At 43.6% G+C, this 25353-nt stretch overlaps 1 protein-coding gene across 2 annotated transcripts in view; it reads left to right on the forward strand.

Annotated features, from left to right (window-relative positions):
- The window catches only part of PKP2 (plakophilin 2), a 222113-nt gene that overhangs the window by 34857 nt on the left and 161903 nt on the right, over positions 1-25353 (forward strand). The gene's annotated exons all lie outside the window — the stretch shown is intronic.

Here is a 25353-nt window from a genome sequence, read left to right on the forward strand (position 1 = left end):
TAAATTTATTCCCACCCCCAAAAAGATGGCAAGTAAATGTAACCAGACCAAAAAAATAAAAGCAAGACTCCAGAGAAATTCTTGGAGCAGGCTTATACTTGGGGCCTAATTTATAACAAGGTGCCTATGTGAAACAGCCTATGTGCCCTATACAATAGGCTCATACAATGATCCCCCAGTAGTGTACAAATGCTCTTGTATAAATTTTCAGCACACACTGGTTATGTTTAGCCTAGAAACTCTAGCCAACCAAATCTAACCAGGTAAATTTTCTGCTAATACTCTGCCTTCTCAGTGGGTCTCTGAAAATTGACCCCAGAGTGAGTAGAGGATATAAGATTTGAACTGGCTGTGCTATAATTATTATTCTACAAGGAACCACTGAAAAATTCTCAGCCCAAACAATAAGATCACATGAAGCCATGAAACTTACAAGTTATTCTACACTTTTCTTGACACTTTTCGCAGACCAGTGGTTAAGCTACTGAGCATAAGAGAGTTTTCAAAAATAATTATTTAGTCATTTTCTCATGACTACATCCTCAGTGGGGCGCTTTCTATTTTTAATTTGTTTGCCTCCAGATGCACGAAATGCTTTTCCTGTGACATGGGAGAAAATCTTCATGTCATCAACCTTTCCGTTATTGCTTAATTTATTTATTTATTTTTTTTTAACAGATGGTATGAAAAATAAAACTGCCTCAATGAAGCAGTTAGCTCTGTAATGGCACAATTAGCCTGCCACTCAGTCTATAGTTTTGCGCTAAAATGTCACAGGGGTCTGTCGGAGCCAGAGACTACTTTGCTGGCAATAATTGAATGTTTATAGAGCCCGGACGGTTAGGCCGGGTCCCCGCCACTGGTATCTTTTGCAGGAGAGATTTTCTGCAAAAGTTAATTAAGGGGAATGGTTTTAGTCTCTGGCTCTGACGGACCTCGGTGACATTTTAGCGCCGACGGATCCTAATACTTTTCCCTCCCTAAGCTAAGACGGATCCGTCGGCGCTAAATTGTCACCAAGGTCTGTCAGAGCCAGAAACTAACTACAAGTGGCACGGACCTCAGATTTTTAAGGACGTGCGGTTTTAGATCCGCGAGGTCCGTCAGGTCCGCGTTTTACCCCTTCCCTAAGAAGATGTTTTTGGACCTTGATGTACGTTAGAGTTTGGTTGAAGCGAGGTTGTAGTTTGGTTTTTGTGTTTTTTTCAATAATATTTAGGGTGGGATATTGGTCGTGCTGGTTGCATTTTTCAAACTATTCCTTGATGCACAGAGTATTTATTGACAGTGAATGCCCTGTCTGGAAAAAAGATTATGATCTCGGATGAATACAGTTTGTTTTTATTGTTTTTATTCATTTATATCCTGCTTTATCAATCCAGATGGTATATTGTACTGTATGTGTCATTTTTGTAAGCTAAAGTTTATTAGGAGTGCTGTTTTAAAATTATTTACAGTAGTCGTGAGTGTTTCTCTAAAGAAAAGGCATAAAGGCCTTGAACAGTTACTATAGAGAGATCTATTCAGCATACCATGGCAAATCACACTGACCACATATCACGGAACCATGGTGTTCAGTCAGTATAATCCACACTTTACTGTGGTAAAGCTCCACCCTGAAGCATAACATAGAACAGAGGGTGGGTTGACTAGTGGTTAGAATAATGAGCTGGGAACCAGGAAAGTTGGGTTCAAATCCTGTTCCTTCTACCTCTGATACCCATTGTGACCTGGAAAGATCCTCCTATCTTCCGTTGTCTTATGTATCCTGTATCAAATATTTCATGTTTCACAATTTAGCGCCAAAGTGGAATAGGACAAGAGTTGAAGATCTCAAAACCTATCTAACTGCAAACCCCCCACCCCCACCCCACAAAATCCTGTCTAGTTGCCAGTTATTCCCTCCTGTTATGATACTTCAGAGTCTCTTTGTTATACAGTCAGGTGAAAAAATTAGGACACCCCATGAAATATTCAGTTTTTTCTTAAGAAATGTTTGCATATCGGTGTCAAATCGTTTTGTTTTTTTAAAATTTATTTATCTCTGGAAAACAAAGTGATGTAATTGCAGGTAAACATAAAAAATTTCTCTTGATTTACTCATGAAACAAAAGATATCCACAAAAATGTGTATTCTAACTGAGGAATAAATTAGGACACCCTAATATTTTAAACAGGAAAGTCTATTACACAAAATCAGAACTTAGCTGAAAGGAGTCCTGGTTTCACTGCAACGCTGGCGCTGAGAAAATGGCAAATCATAGTATCATCCACTATCAGTCCATAGCTCAGCTCTTTGGCTGCTGGTGAACCCGCAGACTTACAGATTGCTTCACCTGACAAAGAAATTTCTGTTTTGCATTTGTTGCTGCGTCAGGAGTGACTCCAAAGTTCTATAACAAACTCCTGTAAATAAACTTTCAGTAGGCTGCTCACAAAACTTCCTGGCTACTCTATGGAAGTAGCCTGATGACTCGTTGGTGTCCTGTCTGATGGTGTGCCTGATCAGGGTGAAGTACCTAGCAGGCCCATCTCAAGTGGAGTTGTCCATGTGTGGTACTGACATTACACGGTGCAATTCTTTTGTGCACTTGCACCTTTAGATTGTGTTATTTCACAAAAGTGGCATCAGTGGATTTTAAGAGGCAAGTTTATTGATTTGTTTGCAATGTTGGCTCGGGATCAGGAAAGTTCTGTGGCTAAGAAAGATGGGGAGAAAGAGGATAATAAAAGAAAGAAAGGAAAGGTTGTCCAAGGCTATGTTTTAATTGGTTGTTAGGCTTCCATGTTTATGCCAGTGTGTTGGGTGATGCCAAACCTATGTTGTAACCTGGTTTGTTATATTATGCTAACATGATTTTATGTGCTTATCAGGGGATTGGCTTGGCTGAATTATGATGAGCAGTATCTGATGCATGGGGTATACGGATGCGGATCTTTGGTTGTCGGAGATGACGCCGGCTAGATCGCAGTTTTTTTTGTGGAAGTACCTCTCGGGGTTGACGGGACTAAATCACGCGAGACAACGGCGCGCTGACAACTGAGCGCAAGGTTGACGGCGCGCCGAAGAAAAGCACTATTTTAAAGGGCTCCGACGGGGGGTGGGGTCCCCCCACTTTACTTAACAGACATTGCGCTGGCTTTGTGGGGGGTTTGGGGGGTTGTAACCCCCCACATTATACTTAAAACTGAACTTTTTCCCTAAAAAACAGGCAAAAAGTTCGGTTTCAAGTATAATGAGGGAGGTTACAACCCCCAAACCCCCCACAACGCCAACACGATGTCTTAAGTAAAATAGGGGGGTTCCCCACCAACACCCTCCGTCGGAACCCTTTAAAATAGTGCTTTTCTTTGGCACGCCGTCAACCTTGCGCTCAGTTGTCTGCGTGCCGTTGTCTTGCACGATTTTGTCTATGATCCCCTCTCGGGTGTTTAATTTCTCCTCAGGGGTTTTTCAAGGTTTGGGGGCCCAAGCACAGTTTGGTAAATCAAGTATGTGAATGCCAGCAGGAGGTGGGGGTCAGCTTGGAACCGTCCGGCCTCGGCTTGTGCCTGGGATCAGAGTGTGCTTCCAGTTCAATGCAAATGTGATAGAGCCATGTGCAGATTCCCACACAAGTGCAGCCAATGTAATGGGGCGCATCCAGTTTTTCCGATAGACTTCTGAATTTTGGAGAGGGTCCAGCTGTAAGGCAGGATTGCTGGGCCATGCAGGAATGTTTGGTCAAGGCTCCATCACCTATTAATTTGTCTGTTTTGGGTTGCTGGCAACAAGGTTATCCAGATATTGGGATTAGGGAATTGTCATGGAAGGGTTTTTCCGAGGGTTTTATCCAATTTCAGGGTCCATATTTGTTGTAATGTGCCTTCAGTGGACATTCACCGGTCTAATTAGGGCTAAATTACGTTAAGAATTGGAGTTGGGTTGTAAAGCTGGTCCATTTACAGCTCCGCCATTGGATGAGTTTGTTTTATCCCGTTGGGTGTGATTCCTAAGAAACATGATGGCAAGTAAAGGCCAAATGGCCCATCCAGTCTGCCCATCCACAACATCGCTATCTCCTCCACTCCCTAAGAGGTCCCACATGCCCATGCTATCTTGAATTCAGATACAGTCTTCAACTCTACCACCTCTATCAGAAAACTATTCCATGCATCTACCACTCTTTCTTTTCCCAGCAGGTGGAGTGGTCTGTTTGTGCAGTCTTATGCTGAGGTTTGTTAAGGCTTTTTGGATCTGGTTAGTGAATCTTTCTTGTTCCGTGTCTGTCCAGACTGAGCTTGGGGGACCTTCTCGTGGGTCCTACCAACCTCAGGGGTGTCGCAATCAGAAGGGTCGAGTCCTTTCCCCCACCTCCCCAGGTTTTTCTGAATCCTCAACTGTACGCCTTGCCACCAATACCAGCACTGACTACAGTTTAGAGTGCCTGTGGGGTGTGTGTTCTCTTGATACAGCTGGTGGCTGTGAGAAAAAAATAAAAAAGAGAAAATAAAGACACAAGAAATAAAAGGAGCTTTATATTGAGGAAAAAAAGAAAATAGGCCTGAGGCCACCATTTTTACATGGCGTTGTGCATGGGTTTTGTTTTTTTTTTGGGGGGGGGGGTTTAGCGCTTTCATTATAAGCTCTACAAAAAAAGCTGAAAAAGTGTGCTGTGTGTGGATGCTCATCGGTGGATGCGGCTGGTGGGTGCAGAAATGTTCTGGCTGCCTTGAGGGAGACCCAGATATGGTGTTGGCGTGCCGGGTTCTCCTTCGCATGCGCCTCACTTGTTGGTGGAGGCAGGAGTGAGCCCTAGGCTTCCCCTGTCGCCATGCTGGGTTTTCCTCAGCTGCCGGCGGTCAGCCAGATTCCGGGGCTGGGGATTCCATTTAGCAGTGGCGTCAGCTATCCTTTGGTACTGCAAATGTTTTCTAGTGACAGTATGGCAACGGCCCTTCCCTCAGTTTTGACGGGAAGCGGTCTAATTTGCCCAAGGCCTCAGGCAACCTAACTCCTGTCTTGGAAATGCAGGAACAAGTCTTACTTGTTCCTAACATAAATGCTGTGTTGCCGCCGAGGTTTTTTCCCCCTGATTTGGTGTTGGCCATGTGCAAGGCTTATTTACAGGCTGGGAGTCCTGCTTTGGTACCAGGGGTCTCGGGGTCATCTGCGGGGTTTGTCCCTTCCATGGCCACCCCCGTTCAGTCTCCTGCCGCGGCTGCCTCTGTCCAGTCCCCTCAGCCTTGTCCAAGTGGTTGCGGGCGTCTTGGAACAAGGATTATTTTATGGCTGACTCGTTTTCTCCAGATGAGGAATGAGATCTTGGAGTGAACCTTACAGATCTGTCAGGGGGGCCTGATTTGTTGGATGGAGACTTTTAGAAGCGCCGGGTTGGCGAAGATACATCTGTTAGCATTTTTCAACGGGAAGAGTTGCATGAGCTCATTCTTCAGTTGTCTTCAGTTTTACACTTTGAGGAAGAAGCTAAGGACCCCACTGGTTATGGACCCTCTTGAGAGGGATCCAGTCAGCATCCCACTCTTTCCCTATGCATCAGGATATTCGGGATGTAGTATGCGCTCAGTGGAAAGTTCCAGATGCACCTTTTCGTATGGGGTGGTCCATGGCAAGACTCTACCCCATTCCTGATGGTGATAGAGAAACCTTTATGTCTCCTGTGGTTGATACGGTGGTCTTGGCTATTGTGCGCAGACATATCTTGCCGGTTGCCGGTGGTTTGGTCCTGAGAGACCCTCGGGTCCGAAAAATGGAGGCTCTGCTTAAACAAAGTTTTGATGTTGCTGCCCTGGCTGTCAGATGACGATTTGTGGTGGTTTGGTGGCCCGGGCTTGTTTCTGGTGGTCTGAGCGAGTTTTTGACCGCGAGTCCCCTGACTGGTCCTTAGTGGATCAGGAAGTGGCTAAGATTGAGCTAGGCACTTCTTATCTCTCTGATGCCATGTATGATCTTATGTATGCCTTGGCTAAGTCCACGTCTCTTGGAGTAGCTGCTCGCCATACCCTGTGGCTTTGGGGTTTGTCAGCAGATGCGGCATCTAAGACTAAGCTCAGTAAGTTCCCCTTTTGGGGCTCCTTTCTTTTTGGGGAGGAGTTAGATAAGCAGGCTTTGAGTGACTCTAAAGTGCCTTGGTTGCTGGAAGACCAACCTCGCCAGGCTTCATGAGATGGTTCTGCCCAGGGGCATTTGCTTGACTTTTGGAGGTTCTGCCCTGGTCGGGGTGCGGCCTCTTTTCCTTCCAAAGGACATTTCTTTCAACGCATACAGTCCTTTCGGGGCGCCCACTGGAGAGGGGGGGGGGGGGTCGCAACTCCTCTGGGGGCTCCGCCACCTGTCCAGCCTAATAACTTGTTGCGGGTCCTTCTCCCAATTCCAGTCGGAGCCCAGCTGTGGGAGTCTACTGGGGGGTGGGCCGAGATCACCATGGATCAGTGGATCCTGGAAGTGATTCAGGACATTTTTGCTCTGGAGTATTCCTGACCTTTACCAGATCGTTTCCTTTTTGCCAGACACTGCTCAGGTTGCTGGACCTCAAAGTGGTAGTCTCGGGAGCGGAGCCTTTCTCGGGAGCGGCGCATCAACAGATACTCCATTTACTTTGTGGTGCCGAAGAAAGATAGGTCTTTTTGGCCCATTTTGGATCTCAAAGTTGTCAACAGGGTTCTCCGGGTTCCCTTTTTTCGTATGGAAACCCTGAAATCTGTAATTCTGGCGGTCCAGCCTGGGAAATTTCTGACTTCTTTTGACCTGATGGAGGCCTGTCTGCTTGTTCCGATTCGGGCTTCCCATCAATGATTCCTTCGCTTTGTGATCTTGGGAGAGCATTATCAGTTTTGTGCGCGTCCCTTTGGTCTGGCCACAGTGTTGCAGACCTTGACCAAGATTACTGTGGTGGTGGTGATGGTAGTGGCGGCCTTGCACAAGGAGGGCATTCTGGTACACCCTTATCTGGATGACTGGTTGATTCATGCAAAGTCATTTCAGGAGATCTCGGATTATGACTCGATGTGAGTCACTTGTTTACTCTTTCCAAAAATACTAGAACTATGGGGTATGCAATGAAGCTACTAAGTAGTAGATTTAAAACAAACCAGAGAAAATATTTCCTCATACAACATGTAATTAAACTCTGGAATTTGTTGCTGGAGAATGTGGTGAAATCAGTTAGCTTAACAGGGTTTAAAAAAGGTTTGGATAATTTCCTAAAAGAGAAGTCCATAGGCCATTATTGAGATGGCTTGGGGGAAATCCACTGCTTATTCCTAGGATAAACAGCATAAAATCTGTTTTACTACTTGGGATCTAGCTAGGTACTTGAGACCTGGGTTGGCCACTGTTGGAAACAGGATATTTGGCTTGATGGACCTTCGGTCTGTCCCATTATAGCAATTCTTATGTTTTTATGTTCTATTGTGTGGGGCAATTCATTAGGCAATGCCCACCAGTTGCTTATGGTGGAAGGGAAAAGAGAGTTGGAAGAGGGGAATTCAACTGAATGAGTAAGATGCTGGGTCAGTGTGTGTTTAAGTTGGGGTTCATGTGTGATACCATCATGAGATGAAGTATGACCTTGTGGTACTGCAGGTCATATCGGGTGGGAAAAGATGAAGATTATATGGGTAAAAGGGCAGCTAGTGCAGTACTGTCTAGCTGTGGAGGAAGTGAGAATTGTGTTGTAATGTTGTTGTTAATATTACAGTTTTTACACGAATGATAAAGGGTATGGAAAACCTTTCATACGCTGAGAGGTTAGAGAAACTTGGGCTCTTCTCCCTGGAGAAACGGAGACTCAGAGGAGACATGATAGAGACGTACAAGATTATGAAAGACATAGAGAGGGTGGAGAGGGACAGGTTCTTTAGCATGCTGGGAACTACAAGAACAAGAGGACATCCGGAGAAATTGAAAGGGGACAAATTTAGAACCAATGCTAGGAAATTCTTCTTCACACAGAGGGTGGTGGATACCTGGAATGCGCTTCCGGAGGGTGTAATAGGTCAGACTACATTATGGGGTTTCAAAGAGGGACTGGATAAATTCCTGAAGGATAAGGGGATTGAAAGTTACAGATAAAGGAGAAAGAAAGGGTATAGATAAAGAAAAGGAGTTTGAAGGATATAAAGGATTAGGGAAGAACAGGTTCTAGACAAAAGATCACTTTTCAGGTCATGAACCTGATGGGCTGCCGCAGGAGCAGACCGCTGGGCACGATGGACCTCTGGTCTGAACCAGCAGAGGCAAATTCTTATGTTCTTATGTTGTGTTAAAATAAAGCTACGGCCAATGTTTTGCCACTATTCATTTGAATAGAAGATTAATTTTTTGGGGGTGAATGAAGTAAGTAAGAGTGAATGGAATTGCAAATACCAATGTTAAACATTTACATAAAAAGCAAGATTGCCCAGTATTTTCATTCTGACTTTGATAGCAGAAATTCTGAAAGTAGAATTATAGCTTCTTATCTCTTTGGCTGTTCCCTGGCTTGTGGGGAAGAGGGACATTGTAGAAAGACTCCATCTCCTCTTTAAAAACTACACTGAAAAACTGACTTGTTTTTCCCGGGTTCTTCTCGGGGTTAGTGGGATCCTATTCTCAAAAAATGCTTTCATGCCCATCTGATTTGCCTCTTTGAAGAAGCTGGAACGCTGCATTGCTTCTGCAGGAAGGATGTCTGGAAAAGTCTCAAATTGCTGTGATTTTTTTTTTTTTTTTTAATAACACAGTTTTATGTATGTCTCTCTCTAATTGTACAAGGCTTTAGCAAACTTCCTGTTTTGTTTTGCAAATATATCAATGTCATTGGACATTATTAGAGTCTTGGTCTGGTTTCAAAGGTAGAGGAGGCATTTAATTCCATTGAAAGGTTTTGAGGTGGTTAAAGGAACTCTCCATGGTAAGTAGTACAGAATTGCATTGGCACAGCAAGGGAAATTGGTGCCTGGCATCGCTGCCCTGTGCACTGCCCCCATGTGTTCTTCCCTGCAGTGGCGTACCAAGGGGGGGGCGGTGCGCCCCGGGTGCCAGCCCTAAGGGGGTGTTCCCGGCCTTGCCGTTCAGTCCCCTGCCACCCCCGAAGGACCGCTCGCACCACTGACCTTCCTGCACCACCTGTGAAGCAGCCCGCAGCAGGATCGCGAAGTCAGCGTCAGCGATCCCTGCGCTGCTTCCTGCGCAGCGATCCCGCCCCTTCTCTGACGTCAGAGGAGGGGCGGGACCGTGGCGCAGGAAGCAGCGCAGGGATCGCTGACGCTGACTTCGCGATCCTGCTGCGGGCTGCTTCACAGGTGGTGCGGGGAGGCCAGGGGGGCGAGCGGTCCTTCGGGGTGGGTCGGGGCATCAGGCCTTCAGGGTGGGGCGGGCGGGCAGGCAAGTAGGCTTTCAAGGGGGAGGGGGGTGACAGGCAGGCAGGCAGGCCTTCAAGGGGGGACAGGCCTTCGGGGGGGGTGCAGACCTTCAAGGGGTGCAGGCCTTCAAGGGGGCAGGCAGGCCTTCAGGGGGGGTGTAGGCCTTTGGGGGGGTGTAGGCCTTTGGGGGGGTGCAGACCTTCAAGGGGGTGGGACAGGCCTACAAGGGGGTGGGACAGGCCTACAAGGGGGTGGGACAGGCCTACAAGGGGGGGTGCAGGCCTTCAAGGGGGAGACAGGCCTTCAAGGGGGGGAAAGGCAGGCAGGCAGGCCTTAAAGGGGGGACAGGCCTACAAGGGGGTGGGACAGGCCTACAAGGGGGTGGGACAGGCCTACAAGGGGGTGGGACAGGCCTACAAGGGGGTGGGACAGGCCTACAAGGGGGGGGGACAGGCCTACAAGGGGGTGGGACAGGCCTACAAGGGGGTGGGACAGGCCTACAAGGGGGTGGGACAGGCCTTCGGGGGGGTGCAGACCTTCGGGGGGGGTGCAGGCCTTCAAGGGGGGAAAGGCAGGCAGGCAGGCCTTCAAGGGGGGGACAGGCCTACAAGGGGGGGGAGAAGCTACAAGGGGGTGGGACAGGCCTTCAAGTGGGGGAAAGGCCTTCGGGGGGGAGGGTGCAGACCTTCAAGGGAGTGCAGGCCTTCGAGGCGGGGGTGCAGGCCTTCAAGGGGTGCAGGCCTTCAAGGGGGGACAGGCCTTCAAGGGGGGGAAAGGCAGGCAGGCAGGCCTTCAAAGGGGGACAGGCCTACAAGGGGGGGGAGAAGCTACAAGGGGTGGGACAGGCCTTCAAGTGGGGGACAGGCCTTCGGGGGGTGCAGGCCTTCGGGGGGTGCAGACCTTCAAGGGGGGGACAGGCAGGCAGGCCTTCAAGGGGGGACAGGCTTACAAGGGGATGGGACAGGCCTTCAAGGGGGGACAGGCAGACCTTTAAGGGGGGACAGGCCTTTGGGGGGACCATGATTTAGAAGTACACGGAGGGAAGGGGGTGTTCAAAGAGACGTGCATATGCCAAACTTTGGGGGGGGGAAGAAATAATGGGTCTGAAAATAGAGGAGAGGGAGAGAGATGATGGACCATGGGATTTAGGGAGGGAAGGAACAGAAAGGGAGAGAAATTGGACACAAGGGATGGTGTGGAGGAGGGATAGAGATACTGGATAGGAGGGTAATTAGGAAAAGAAAGGGAGAGATGGTGGACTCTGGGATGGTGGGGAAGGAGGGAGAGATGCAGGATGAAAGGGTATTTAAGAAAAGGTGGATCTGTGGAGGGAGATGAAAAAAAGGAAAGATACCAGACTTCCTGGGAAGGGAAGGGAAATGGAAAGGGAGGACAGAGTTGGCAGATGGATGGTTAGCATGCAGAAAGAAGGAGACCCTGGCAAGCAAGTTATCAGAAGAAAACCAGAGCCTTGGACCAACAAGATTTGAAATATAACCAGACAACAAAAGGTAGAAAAATTAATTTTATTTTCTGTTTTGTGATTATAATATGTCAGATTTGAAATGTGTATCCTGCCAGAGCTGGTGTTGGACTGCAAACGTTAGCTAGGATTTAACAGAGAGAGGAAAAGTCCTTTTTGTTTCTTTATTTTATTTACACCACAGCGCCAGTGTGGTTAGAAGAAGCCAAAGGGGGTGAAAAAGCTATAAAACCCACCAGGAGTTTTGAAAAAAATCACTCAACTGGGCAGGAAAATCGAATTGAAAAACCAATTCAATAGGGCTGAATCGAATCAAAAATTTTTTTCCTGTATCTGGCAGCATTAGTTTGCGCTACTGTCTTAGACTTTAGAACCTGGGATTGGGGAGAGATGGCATCCTCAGTACTTTATAATGCAAGTGAAACGAGGATTTGGTCAGACTTTTAAAGGGTCTGCAGAAAAAAAATATTGTATAGGCCGGGGACATGAGACAGCAGGAAATGGGAACTTTTCTTCCTTCTATTTTTGTGAATGGAAAGGCTGAGGATGTCAGAGAGTTCAGTTAAAATATGTGCTTTATAAGAAAATATAATAACGTGTTTTATAAAGTTTATAGCATAGCTTGCCTACCCAGTGAGGTATTCCTAGTGGTGATGGTGGCAGCGTGTCAATGTGTTGAGAGGAAGAGGTGGTCTGGGAAATTCTGCTGAGCAAACTCCGGGCCCATTTCCACCCCCCAGTTAGTCCACTCCACTCAACTGGTTCACACACTGAGTGGGTCTTTGGGTGTTGTGTTGGGATCTCTTCCAGTGGTTTATCAGTATCTCCTTCTGGTCCAAGGAAGGAAACTTTGTTATCCTTAGCATTGACCTACAGAATATGTTTGTAACAGCGCTGCTTGTGTGGCATTAGGCTATGTAGTGATCGAAAGAAAAAAACAGACCTTTGCACATTTTTGCACTATATGGTGGGTGTATGAGGAGATTCACATTTCCTGCACAGCTAAGTCCATGTAAAGTTACCTTGTGCTGTATTTGACATCTAGCAAGATCTCTGTTTGAAAGGAAAGATCTAAACTTAAAAATGAAGTGGCCAGAAGTTATGGTAAAAGCAGATAGTGTAGCTGGTTTTAAGAAAGATTTGGACAAATTCCTGGAGGAAAAGTCCATAATCTGTTATTAAGACATGGGGGAAGTGTCTGCTTGCCCTGGATCGGTAGCATGGAATGTTGCTACTCTTTGGATTTTGACCAGGTATTAGTGTCCTGGATTGGCTACCATGAGAATGGGCTACTGGGCATGATGGACCATTGGTCTGACCCAGTTAGGCTATTCTTATGTTATGTTCTCATCTGTAGGGGCCTTTGTTTTCACTTCTTATTTTAATGTATTTTTTTTCTGGGAACTTATCAGTGTTTTTTATAATGGGAACAAAAATGGAAGAGAATTAATGTGTGTGGGATGAGGGGGTAACTAATTTCTTCAGCTAAATAATTCAATCCACTTCAAACAGACATAGGAGAACTCACGCACCATTCACACACCCTCCAACCAAAAACGTCAAAAGAAAAAAACTGTTCGACAACCTCCTAGCCATTCGAGCTGCAACACTCGACCCCCAACTCTACAACCAATTGACATCGACCACAGACTGCAAAACCTTCAAAAAGAAATAAAAACCCTTCTATTCAAAAAACACATAAAACTGAACTAACACAATCAGAACTGTCCTAAGCATCACCTGCAACTACTCCATATGTACTTCTGATGTCATGACAATTCAGACATAATTTATGTTATGTTATGTTTGGAATATAAGAAAATTTTCACTGCCTGTTTCTATTCTGACCATTTATTCTGTTTCATGGTCATTACAAAAAATATTTTTTTACATAGGGGGGGGTGTCAAAAAATGATGGGCCCCGGGTGCCACATACCCTAGGTACGCCACTGCTTCCCTGCCACCCTGACATAGCTGCATCCCTCACTGCCCTGATATTGCCGCACCCCGTACCTCTTCACATCTTTGCCAGCAGTGAGCAGGCTGAAATAATTGCTGCTCATACCAGCTTTGCTGCTCATACCAGCTGAGCCTTTCTTCTGAAGTCACTTCATGGCCCCATGAACAGGAAGTGACATCAAAGTGAGGAACAAGGCAGGTGCAGGCAGCATGTGCAACACATTGGTTTGCATTAATGTTGAATTGGAAGAATAACAGATATTTAGAAGAGAAAGAAAATGGTTTATTTTCTTGCCGAGTAGATAGCTCCTTTCTGCCAATACCTTAACTATCAAAGTTTTGGGCTTCTTCCTGAACTGAATCTTTAAGACCAGAAACAATTCTACTGTGCCCATCCAGAAGTGTGCTACTATTTGGCCATAAAATATATATTATTTTTTAGAAAGCAATATAATCCTCCCACATTGGCAATGGTCATTACATAATCATGTCCCTAGCAGGATCAGATAGCAGGGCTTTAAGTCACTATATATTCATTATCAATCAAAAGACCAAGGAACGGACTTTTAGCTCTTAACTTAAAATCCCATGTTTGACATTACATTTGACCTTAGCACAAAAAAGCCAAAAGCCAAAACTCTAGGTCTGCATCCCTAGTCTGACAAGAGCATGCATACTGGCACCTCAGGTATGCCAATGCTTTTACTTAGAATTCCCATTTGAAGGTCCTATTGGGAAAAACAAAATGGAGGGGTCAGACTCTTACGCCTGACCTCTTGTTTCCCAAGATCTCTTATGCCTTCCTCTGTATCCTGCTCACATATATATATTGTACCTATATATTGTACCTGTATCCTGCTTACCTATATAAATTGTATCTATATTCGCTGATTGTACCTATTCACTGATTGTCCAGCCCTTCTTTGTTGTAAACCGCCTCAAACTACTACGGCTTTGGCGGTATATAAGAATAAAATTATTATTATTAAACATTGTCCTTATGCCATAGGCACCTTTTAATCTTGGTGACTTTCTCAGCCCTCCAGAAATCTTTTCTGGAAGTTTTCCTAGATCTTTTGATTAAACACTTTTATCCTCTTAGAAGGGACAAAAGGATTATTGTACATTAGTGTCTTTTAGAGTGAGACCTTTGATTAATTCAATTGGAATACCATCGAAGAGGGCGGCCTGCAATCAGATGACTGGCCGTGTTGAAAATAACCATAGGGATGACGTTGGAGGACCTTACCGGAGTAGCACAAAACCGATCTCTTTTTGAATCTGTAATTCATCAAGTCACTAGGACTCGAACACGAGTTGATGGCACCTAACTACTACTTTTAAAGGTGAACAAATTATCAGAGGAGGATCTCCCTTTCTAATCCGGCTTCAATAAAATGAGTGGAGAAGTAACCTAGGCCCCGATGCTCAAAAGCTTGTTGTGCAAGTAAGATCGGTTGTAGCTAGACTTACTTGCAAATTAGCGCAACCTCCATTGCACAAAAGGGTTCTTGGGGGCTTCTACTAATCGTGGTAGCAACCACCAAGAATCCTAGGTAAATGCATTACAAGGAGCTCATTAATATTAAAATGAGCACTCAGTGTAATGCACAGCAGAGACAGCCCACCTTTCAGTGGTCAAAATTTTCTGGCAGGTCCGGAGCTGTCAGAAGCTTGGACAGAAGCTGTTTGTCCATGTTTTATGTGTGTATATGTTCCTCACCTAACAGCTGCGTCCTGACCATAGGCGTTGGGGATACACGCACGCAAAACACACAAAATATATAGCTGTGTCCAAAAAAAAAGAAACTTTAGTGATCACAGCCCTACACTGTACTGGGCCTGTGCACAAGAGTTGCCAGCACTGCATACCCTCTGCCACCGGTATGCATACCCCTTGGGATATGCGTACCGCGTGTTGGGAACCTCTATTGTAGATGTTGTAGACTGATTTTCATGAAAAGGAAGGTGATATGGTTCCAGACAGGAGTGAGATGGGAAAGCAGTGACTTGGATGACTAAGCTGTTTCATATTTGGCTTGTTCTTGTTCAACCGGTGACATCTTTTTCTTCGTAAACTTGAAATCTCGAAGTTTGGTACAGTGTCCATCAGGCAACTTTGTTGTAAGCAATGAATGTTGAAGAGAAAAATTTTCAGTGAACAATAAAATGAGTTAAAAATTGGTAGGTGAAAAGAACTAACGTGGTGATGAAGTGAGTTGAGATTTCAGCATTGAATTAGTGTGTTCTGTTGGTGACACTGCGAAGAAACTGCAGACAGTAATTCCTCTGTGCCCTGCTTAATAGTGTTTCTATACAGCTCTTTAGGCCCCCTTAATGGATTTTGTTGTGTGCAGACAGTGTTTGGTCTCTGAGACTGTGCCACCAACCGAATTTGCGCCTGTGGTCATGCGCATGGGTATCTGTAATCTCTCACCTACAAATTAGAGACTACAACTTCAAAGCCAAATTCGTTAGTTCAACCTGTGACCACTTTGAGTTGACGTTAATCAGCATGTTAAACTTATGGTGTATGCCAAATTTTAGCATAAGACTGTAATCTTCCATCTACAGATTAGGGACTATGACTTCAAAGCCAAATGCGGTAGTTCAACCAATGACCACTTTCTGTAAAACAAATTGTTAGCATTTTTTTAAGTTAATCAGTGTGTTCAAATTTGGGATACCCCAAAAGTTTATCGTAATGCATCAAAATTGATCTTTGACCCCTACACAGGATCAAAGCCCCTGAAATGAATTTTGCTAAAATCTTGACCTATGCCCACGATTACCCCCCCCCAAAATGAATTTTGCCAAAGTGTAGACCTAGCTGCACATTGGTTTTCATTTGCGATCATAACCCCGTTCCCCCAGATGATGCCTCAAATGAATTATACCAAAGTCCAGACCTATGTAGATTGCTTTATCTCACCTGAAAATCGTAGATTTCACCCCGTTTCATCAGAATCCTTAGCACTGTTTTCAACATAAAATTGACATATATAACATACAAATATACAATTATTGCTCACTTTTATATGAGATGCTACCCAAAAGTTTGGGGAATGTGAACAGCGCACGTGAACTGGATTTAGTATGCCCTTCCACCGCTAGAGGTGTCTAGCAGTATGCTTTGTGAATCAGTGTGCCAACGGGTATGCAGCTGAGTGGTCACGTTGTTTTGTCCTGTGCGATTTTATAAGGTTGTGTTTTAGTGACTCGGCGGATTTCAATATGATGGATTTTACTGAGCAAAGAATCTGCATCAAATTTTGTTTCAAATTAAAAAAAAAAAAACTGCTGTAGAAACCCATCGTATGCTCCAGGAAGCCTTTGGAGATAATGCCATGTGCCAAAGCAAAACCTTTCTTTGGTACGAACGCTTCAAGGACAGACGAACATTTGTCCACGACGATGACTGTTCCGGATGACCATCAGCAAACACAACACCGGAAACCATAGCAAAAGTTTGTAAGACTATCCTTGCAGATCGTAGGCAAACTATCCATGATGTTTGTGAGATAGGACAGTCATACTGTCAGGTTTTGAAGTGGTTGAGCGAGATCATTCAGCGCAAACACCCAGACAAGTAGAAAAATAAAAATTGGTTGTTCCACCATGACAACGCGCCCACTCACACATCACTCGTTGTTCGACAATTCCTGACTTCCAGAAACATTACAGTGATTACGCACCCTCCCTATTCATCTGACCTTGCCCCCTGTGATTTTTTTTTCCTATTCCACAAAATGAAATTACAACAGGACACCGTTTTAACACAATTGAAGAGATTCAGGCAGAATTGCAGGAGGTCCTCAAGGCACTCACCCAAGATGACTTCCATAGATGCATGGACTCATGGAAAAAACGCTGGGATTGCTGTATACATTCTCATGCGGATTACTTCAAAGGAGACGGTGGAACTAGGATGAAAGACCATGAGACGAGGTATCATATGCAGCAGAAAGATCCACAACAATAATTATACATTGATGTATGGAGTGAAGTAAAACCAGACTTACAGAACAGACAAAAGAATGATGACAAATCATGAGACGATACCATGATCACAAAAGTTCCATGGAACTACTTTATTAGATTCAATTGTGTGATCATTCTTGACTGTATAGAGCAGTGGTTTTCAATGCAATCCTTAGGGACCACCTGGCTAGTTGAGTTTTCAGGATATCTACAATGATATGCGTGAGATAGATTTGCATGCACTGCTTTCTTGATATACAAATCTCTCTCATGCATTCATTGTGGATATCCTGAAAACCCAATTGGCCAGATGGCCCCTGAGGACTTGGTTGAAAATCACCAGTAAGAAGTTTCAATGACCTGATGGCCATGTTGTGGAGAAGCTGCCTCAGGGATCCAAAACTAACAAAATACAGTTAGTAAAAAGAGGCTCGATCAGCAACCAAATAACCACTTCTTCAGCTGCCAGGAGAGCTATTCAGCTAATTTTATTGAAGTAGTAGGTATCTATCTATAAATAAGAACATAAGAATTATACTGCTTATCCTAGGAATAAGTAGTGGATTATTGACCATCTCAATAATGGCCTATGGACTTCTCTTTTAGGAAATTATTCAAACCTTTTTTAAACTCCGCTAAGCTCACTGATTTCAATGCATTCTCCAGCAACGAATTCCAGAGTTTAATTACACATTGTTTTAAATCTACTACTTAGCAGCTTCATTGCATGCCCCCTAGTCCTAGTATTTTTGGAAAGAATGAACAAGTGATTCACATCTACCCTTTCTACTTCACTCATTATTTTATCATATCACCCCTGAGCCGTCTCTTCTCCAAGCTGAAGAGTTTCAAGTTTCAAGTTTATTAGGTTGTTTGTTGAATCGCTTAATCAAATTTCTAAGCGATTTACAATAAAATATAGACATATGAAAACGAAAACATTACATACAATTTATCAATTATAACAAAAACAAAGGGAAAGAGAGGGAGAAATACATTTTTTATAGTAAAGAAAGAACATACAAGGAAAACACATAAGGAGCCCTAGCCGCTTTAGCCTTTCCTTATAGGGAAGTCATCCCATCCCATTTATCGTTTTTGTTGCCCTTCTCTGTATGTTTTCTAATTCCACTATACTGTATCTTTTTTGAGAGATGGTGACCAGAACCTCCCACAATATTCGATGTGCTGCCGTACCATAGAGTAATACAAGAGCATTATAACATTTTCATCTTTGTTTTCCATTCCTTTCCTGATAATTCCTTACATTCTATTTGCTTTCTTAGCAGCTGCCACACATTGAGCTGAGGGTTTCAATGTATCCTCAACAATGACACCTAGATCTTTTTTTTGCACAATGACTCCTAACACAGAACCCAGCATCACATAGCTATAGTTCGGGTTCTTCTTTCCCACATGCATCACTTTGCACTTGCTCACATCAAACATCATCTGACATTTTGATGCCCTCTTGCAATCTAACAACTTTCAACAACTTTGTATCATCAGCAAATTTAATTATCTCACTAGTTATTCCCATCTCTAGATCATTGATAAATATTTTAAAAAGCAGTGGCCCCAGCATAGACCCCTGGGGAGCCCCAATATTTACCCTTCTGCATTGAGAATATTGACCATTTATACCCACTCTCTGTTTTCTGTCTTTCAACTAGTTCTTAATCCATAATAGGATATTACCTCCTATCACATAACTTTCTAATTTCCTCAGAAGTCTTTCATGAGGTACTTTGTCAAATGCCTTTTGAAAATCCAAATACACAATATCAACCGGTTCACCTTTACCCATATGTTCATTCAGCCCTTCAAAAAAATGCAGTAGATTGGTGAGGCAAGATTTTCCTTTAGTAGAACCACTTTGGCTTTCTCTCATTAATCATGCTTACGTATATGTTCTGTCATTTTGTTCTTTATAATAGTCTCTCCCATTTTCCCAGCATTAACATCAGACTCGCCGATCTATAATTTCCCAGATCACCTCTGGAACCCTTTTTAAAAATAGACGTCACATTGGCCACCCTCCAGTCTTCTGATACTATGCTGGATTTTAAAGAAAAACAACTAACAATAGCTCTTCAGGTTCATTTTTCAATACTGTCAGCACTCTGGGATGTATACCATTTGTGGTGGTGTTAGTATGCACCCTATCTCCCTTCCCCACCTAGAGCATACTCTCTCCCTTCCTTCCTTTCTCCCCCTCCCCAGTACATGTTCGCTCTCTTGTTTTGCCCCCACTCAGTATTCTTTCTCTCCCTTTCTTACTGCCCCTTTCCCATGTCAAACCTTTTTCTTTCTTACCTTGACCCCTTGGCTCCCCAGTCACCACAGCACATTATCCTGCTGTTTTATACCAGTGTATCTCAAACTGTGTGCCAAGGCACACTAGTGTGCCTCCTGAGATTTCAGGTGTGTGGTGGTACACTGGGGAGGAGGAGAGGCGCCGGTGCCAGCTGACTGCCTACAGGATGTGCCTCTTGTGGCAAGAAGTACGACCTGTAGGCAATCAGTGGGCACCAGCACCTAACCTTCTCTCTGGCTCTCTTCCCTTCTGGCACCCCTCCCCCCCCAGTGGCGTCTCAGGGCCCACCTGGAGGGTCTTCACACACACGTGGCCATCGACAAGTGATGTCATCACGGTGATATCCGCGCACTTGAGCCAAGACCATTACCGTTAGTGTGCAGCGGCTCGAGAAAGTTTGCGGGACACTGTTTTATACTGTATTATCAACTGCTCAGGTGGTTTCCGGTGGCTTGTAGCAGGTTTCCGGATCTCGCTGAGTCATGTCAGAGACAAACACTGCTACAAACACTGAGAGAACATTCTCAGGTGGTATTTACGCCACTGTGTGAGACATTTGATTTTTTTTTTTTAAATACTTTTATGCATAACTGACTGTGAATCATGCTTCATGACAGCTGACAGGTCCAGAGATTTGGAAATTAACAAAAAAGCAACAGAAGGAGAAATAGTTAATTTTCACAGAACTTGTGTCTGAACAAGAATGAGTGAGAATCCAAAGCTCAGTAGTGCTAGATCATTAATTTAGTAATTGGATATGTATTTATCTAGATAACACACCTTCCTTCCTGAAACATTGAAAGTGTTTTGCAGCTGCAAATGTAGTTTTGAAAGCTCTGCGATTTAAGCCTGTGGATTTGTGCACTGCCAAACTGTTCATGGGATAAAGAGGTAGAAGGTGTAAAGTTTGCCAAAAGAAAATCTAAATCAGAATAGAATTAACTCTTGTGAGCCCCTGAAAGTGCAAACTGCATTGAAACAAAACACAATTTTTTTTTTTTTTCTCATTCTACAGTACCGCTATTGAAAAGAAATCAAACATTTCTAGAACATAATACCCAGTGATTAATCATGGGAAACCAACATTGCCAAGCACAGTCACAGAGTACAATGTAGTCACTGAAACGTATTGTTTTGCTTTGTTTAAGGCTACTTCTGCATTTTGTCTGCTTATTTGATCTATAGTAGTTATTGAATCTTACTCCTAAACAAGTTTGAAACTAGCTGGAAATGCATTGCATGATAGTTTGTGATAATTTATTTGCAATTTAAAAGTAACCTGAAACTAGTTCTCAGACTTCATAAATAACAGAATGTATGAGGACTGGCACACTTTACAGTGGGACGTCACGGCACCTGGCTGACCCATGTATGTCTACGTAAGGAACTTGGTGGGAAAAGACATGGTGAAATGTGCCTTGATAGAATGGCCAAGGGTTTGTGGCTAGCAGGGAGTATAAAGTGTATGAATGGTGAGGTCAGTCTGTAATCCAGTTTCCAGTGCAAAAGGTGTGTTATGCTGAATGTTAAGGTATTTTCCCCATGCTCACAAGCAGTGCAGAAGGAATCCACTCCAGCTTTTCAATTCTTCCTCACTAAAGGAAGAATTGCCCCTTTGGTTTTTCCTTCTGTATGCGAGCTGGAAGGAGTAGGGTTACCATATGGCTAAAAAAAAAAAAAAAAAGGGGGGGGGGGACGGGACGGATTGAGATATCCGTATTTTGAAAAAGTGGAAGTAAGGAGGACAGATAGAAACATCAATGGAAGTAAAACCTGGATGTCTCAATCCTTCCTCCTTTATCTGGAGCCATATGGTAACTCTAGAAAAGAGTCTTTCTGATCTGCTTTGTATATTTCTTTTTTTTTTTTCTTCTCAGTGTTTTTCATGGTTTTGGCAGCTTTCAGTGCTCAGAGTTCCCCAGGTTGGGGGAAAAGCTCTGCCTGCATGGAGAAGCAGACTGGAAGTCTGCAGCTGACAGACCAGTCCCTCTGTGGTATGGGTTGGCCAGCCTGCAGAGACCTTTGTGGAGCTTGGGGTCCAAACTCCTAGGAGCTTCGCTCATCTACTGGTCTGCAGGGTCTTGAGCGCAGGAGGCTTATCTGGGCTCTTCAGGGTGCTGGCTGCAATTTGCTTCCCCCTTTTTCATGTCGGCAAGTGCGTAAAGCATGAGATTCAGTCAGACATTGGTTCAACTGGCAGCCCAAAGATATCAGCATTGGAGGAACAGTTCCATTGAGGCAGTGATTTCTTCTCACAGAGATTTTTGTTTTCAGCTAAGCTATTTTTGAGCCGTTTTTTGGCACTAAAACGCTACCGCCATGGCTATCTTCAATTTCCTAATTTTTTTCAAAGTTCTCCAGAACCTCCAAAACTTGCAGGGATGAGGTCTTTAGTCTCTTTTACCCCTAATTCATACCAAACTTGCACTGGATGGATGCTGGAAGAGCACCCTTGCGCCAAGTGCTATGCAGTGTATGAAGGGGTGTGGGAGCTTCAGGGGACAGTTGTTATGCTGATGCTTTAATAGTTCAGTTGCCATATTAACATTTTGTTGTACTTTTTTTGAACAGAACTGTATGTCAGAGAATCTCTCTGTGCCTCTTCTTTTCAAGTGTTTCTATATAGGACTGTCACCTGTTTTGGTACAAACTGAAGGTGTCAGCAGAGTCCTTTGGTGAGGGAGAAGGAACTGAAAAGTTTAAGTGGATTCCTTCTGCACAGCTTGCGAGCATGGGGAGAATACTCTAGTCTTCAGCATGACCCACCTTAATTACTGGAAAAAATATTAGCAAGTTAAGAACTTAATCTCTTTTTGTATGTTTGTCTCTAAAAGGATTAATGCGCTGAGTGGTGTATGTGTGCCTATACCTACAGAGGTTGTATGTGGACAAGTGTGAATGTATGTGAGGCTGCATGGGAGAAGAAATGGAGGGTGCACATTCTTTCCCTTTCCTCCCACCCAATATCCTCTCCCCTTCTCAGCCTCCTCTTATACTCTCATGCATACTTCCTTCCCCTCCCCCCAATCTTCCTTGTATTCTCTACTTTCTTTGCATTTTCCACATTATATTACCTCTTTTTCCAGAATTCCTATGCATATTCCCGTTGCTTTTTTGGTAGGAAAAAAAAGGTACTGATAGTAGTAGTAGTAGTAGTAGTATACAGGACCAACCAATCTTAAGAGCAGAATCACTATCTTCCCTTCAGTAGTCACATCCCCACAGTAGCTACACCCATTTTACCAGCCATGGAACACATAAAAAGGAATAATTGAAAATAGGGTCCCAAAAAGCCAACAGGCAGATGTTCTGCAAAGTATATAAGATCCAGAACAGCAAAAGATGCAGAGCAGACCAAAGTAATGAAAAATATAAAATTTATTTATAATCAGATGAATAAAACATAACACGCTGTACCAGCCCCAACATGCCTACGTTTTCTCCCTCAAGGCTGCATCAGGAGCTTAATAAAAACTGTAGCATGAATACATAAAAGCTTGTAAATATGGGCAACATCTCTAAGAATAGTTCCATCATCAAATCATTAGTTATGTATATAGCAATACAAATGTTACACACTATTCTCTTCCCAACATACACACACAATGAGGTGAAAGTAATGTTTACATACCTAATCGGCTCTTTAGAAGGCACAGACCTGTCTTGTGATTGCTCAAGTGAATAAATGGCTCAAATTATAATTATAAACTTCCACCGTTTCATAAGCATCTCTAAAATTCAATACAAACACAATTTAAAAATAGGTAAAAGCATACCTACTTTGAAATAGAGAGAAAAATACTATTTCACAAGGAGTTAAATCATAGTAAAAAAAAAATATAAATATATATACACACACTCACTCATGGGGGGGGGCATCTTTTTTTCAAACTATGAGTGTTAGAGGATTCAGGCACCACATTTAAAGCAAAGAAAAAGACAAATTAAAGCGACTTTTCATTTAGCTTCCTGATGTAGCTCTAGCGAAACACAGTCTGTGTTGGAGCCGAGATACATCCCTATTCATGTTTATCTTCTGCAGTCCCACTCCCGGCGCTTCAGCCCTAAGCACAGAACAGAAATATTTATTAAGTAATTCAGCCTTTTCTTTATCAGCTTCTACATATTTCCCTCCTTCATCTTTGAGTCTCACAATGCCACTTTTGCACTTCTTCCTATTACTAATATATTTAAAAAATGTTTTGTCTCCCTGTTTTACCGTGTCAGCTATTTTTTCTTCTATTTGCATCTTTGTTTTCCTGACATGACCAGCTTCTCTTAACTCTTCCAGATATTTTTGCCTGTGTTCTTCTTTCTGCAATCTTTTGTATATTCCTTCCCTTCACACATGGAATTTCTATCTATACGGATTCCACACTGCTATCTCTGTCATGCAGAATGTTTATTTGATTCAATTCCCTCTTTGCACAACCCCCTCCAATTTGATCTATTCTATCCATGCGATATAATTTGTACCCAGGTAATAGTGTCCCATTGGTCGGCACTGTTAATCAGCCACTAGGTGCCACACCTAGCAGCGTCTAAGCAGACTTAGATGTCGCTAGGCATCCTAGTTATAGGTGCCAGTATATTAGGCTAGGGTTTTCCTGGTCTAATTTACCGGTGCCTAACAAAGGCCTAGTCAAGCACTCATATGCTTCACCTCTAAGTATGTCTACTTTTCAGGTAGACGTTGGCTGTTGCCAGTAGGTGCTTCTTAAATCACTTCAGTGACTCCCTATCCGCCTTTGCATACAGTTTAAGCTCCTATTGATGACCTATAAGTGTGTTCAGTATGGCCCCTCAGAATATCTCCTCTTTTCTTTCTCCTTATACACCTCCCAGAGAACTTCATTCCTCAGATAAGCTGCTCTTAGCCATACCCTTCTCCTCCATTGCCAATTCCAGACTTCGTTCCTTTCACCCAGCTTCCCCATAGGCCTGGAATAAATTACCCAAGTTTGTCCATCAAGCCCCCTTCCCTCATCTTGTTTAAAAGCAGACTAAAAATCACCTTTTTGATATAGTCTTCAATCCATAACCCTACTCCCCACTGCCCTCCAACCCAGCCAGCAGATTAACCGTTCCCCTTAACTGTATCCATGGCATCCTGTTTGTCTGTCTTGTCTGTTTAGATTGTAAGCTCTTTCGAGCAGGGACTGTGTTTTTGTGACTGTGCAGCGCTGTATACATCTGATAGTGCTATAGAAATAATTCATAGTAGTTGTAGTAGTGTGAAGAGTTTCAGTCTTTGGGAAGTAGAGCTGGGATTGTGAAGTCATAATGCCTCATTCCACCAATAAGAGCCAACCTCATCAGTGATGTCACAATGGCTTCTTTGTCCTGTATTCCCCTCTGCCTTCCAACCCAGTCAACTGATTAACTGTTCCCCTTAACTGTATTTATGGCATCCTATTTGTCTTGTCTGTTTAGATTGTAAGCTCTTTTGAGCAGGGACTGTGTTTTTTGTGACTGTGCAGCGCTGCATACATCTGGTAGTGCTATAGAAATAATTAATATTAGTAGTAGTGTTGCAAGGCACCACATGGTATTCCTTGTGAAACTTAAATTGATTTTTTTCAATTTTAATCGTTTTTTAATGGCACGGTCGATTACCACCTCAATGAAGCTAATTTACACCCCCCCCCCTTTTATTTTACAAAACTGTAGTGTGGTTTTTAGCGCCGGTCGCAGGGGTAACAGCTTCGACGTTCCTACAATTTCTGTCAGCATCGGAGCTGTTAACTGCCGCAGCTGGCACTAAAATCCGCACTACGGTTTTACGAAAGGGGGGGAGGTTAGTGTTAGGCATCGCTAGGTGTCCCCAAATAAGTATCTAGTAGGACCTAACCTAGGCACCATTTATAAAATTTCCCCCTTATTGTTCACACTTCTTAAGAAGTATCACTGAAAATGTACTTCAAGAAAAAGATGAGAAGTAGGTGATGTTCCCAGACGTGGCCAGGACGACTCAACTTAGGCGAAAGGCCTTTTTGGCCTTGAAGCCTAGAGTGATTGCCCTGAAAGCCAAGTTCTTAAAATTTCCATGCAAATGTATATTGAATTTTCAGAATAATGATTTTATATTTTGGGATCCACTAAAGCTAGAAAGATTTCTAAAAGGCCATGAAAAGGAATAGAACTAGTTAGTAATACTCATAATCTTTAGACTCGTTTGATCCAGTTATTATTTGATTGAATGTTTCCAATTTCAAGTTTAGGAAAGTTTCCTCCCTTGAAGAGGACTTGATGGATTTTCGTTTTTCTT

The sequence above is a fragment of the Geotrypetes seraphini genome, chromosome 7, assembly GCF_902459505.1.
Source record: "Geotrypetes seraphini chromosome 7, aGeoSer1.1, whole genome shotgun sequence".
In the NCBI taxonomy this organism is placed as follows: domain Eukaryota; kingdom Metazoa; phylum Chordata; class Amphibia; order Gymnophiona; family Dermophiidae; genus Geotrypetes; species Geotrypetes seraphini.